This window comes from Oryzias latipes, chromosome 3 (genome assembly GCF_053564925.1).
Source record: "Oryzias latipes strain Hd-rR chromosome 3, Olatipes_Hd-rR_3.1".
Classification (NCBI taxonomy): domain Eukaryota; kingdom Metazoa; phylum Chordata; class Actinopteri; order Beloniformes; family Adrianichthyidae; genus Oryzias; species Oryzias latipes.
In genome coordinates this window covers 23,171,093-23,172,587 of record NC_136239.1, presented here as the reverse complement: position 1 = coordinate 23,172,587, position 1,495 = coordinate 23,171,093, and positions in this window count along the sequence as shown.

Below are 1,495 nucleotides of genomic sequence, written 5' to 3'. Positions count from 1 at the left end.
TGAATCTCATTTGAAGAACATTAGGACTCAAAAAAACTATTTTATTACAGATAACAAAAAATGACGTAACTGCTGCAAGTTCACCGCACAAATCTGTTATTACACAGCTCTCAAACAGGTTCCACTGAATGGCCTCCACATTCAAATGTCAAATGGCTATTTGCAGCAGAGCCATAGCTGTTCCAAAGCATTTTCTTCCTTTACTTGTTTCGTTTTTTGTTTTTCTTTTTCTTTCTGCGTGATTGGATTAATTATGTGTCACTCACTCACTGCTAGAGGTCAACAAACATACATTTCCCGGCCATAAGTCATCAATCTATGTGACCGTGGAGATGAAAAGTCAAGCATGTCAGCCAGAAAGCTGTACCGAAAGGGATCAGCCCATTGATTTCGGGGCCAACCCAATCTTACCAAAGCTGGCTGCCTTGAGAACTGAAATAATCCATATGTGTACATGTGGCCAGCTGTACATGTTAGATTTGTAATGCAGGATCATGCAAAAAAAGATAATAATAAAAAGATCTGAAAAGTAGTTATAAGAGGGGTCAAATTGCACATAAATATTTAGCTTTTGCTCCTTAATAAGAAAGCTTTTTGGAACCAGTTTTTCATTTCTCCTCAGATTGTTGGATTAGAAGAGCAGTAATGATGATGTACTGAGAGGATGTAATATCTGGTGCAAACTGTAACAGAAGGCAGGGACAGACTGAGCAAGCTCACACCATAGACAGCCTGCTGGCCACTGACAAACCAGCCTTATTGGAGCTACACTCCACTCCACTCTCCTAAATGGCTAATCTTTGTTGGATCTCACCCTTAATTGGTTAACAGTCTCCGCAGGGCAAGTAAAAGTGGTGCTATTTAAAGGCTCCACCATGAAACAGCAACACTTTCATCTTGGCAATAACAGGCAACAATTATATTACCAGATCCGAAACTGAACCTTCCATCTCCCCCACTAATCAAAAACGGGGCCCATCTGTTGTGCTGTCTCTTTTGAAGCCACTGTTTATCTGCAGCGCGCGTGATAACTGTGTCTGGACGATAATTAACTGCTAAATAACCTCCAATTAGACGCTTGAAATTCTGCAAGGAAAAGTACAAGAAGAGAATAAGCGCATTTTTGTGTTTACTCAAACTGTACCAGGCACCGATGGAGCGGCGCGCTCTGTTTCCCCTCTGTGGCGCACGCGTGCCCGAGCGCGCGTGCGCTCCCATCCAAGCCCTCGGACGCACGCGCAGCTCCCCGACGCGCGCGCACTCACTCTCCCTTAGCTGTGCTTTTGTGTTTTGTCAGAATTAATGAGAAAAGTTCCCTTGCCCTAGGGGTAATTAGTGTCCTTGGAGTTAAATAAGCTAATACTTAGACACCTCTGGCACAAGCAATTATGTTTGTGTATTGAATAATTGATTCAAAGAGGGGGGAAGGGCTGCTAATCAGATCTGAGCATAATGAATTGATTTAATTAACAGGGGAATCCGAGGCTCTCTGGAA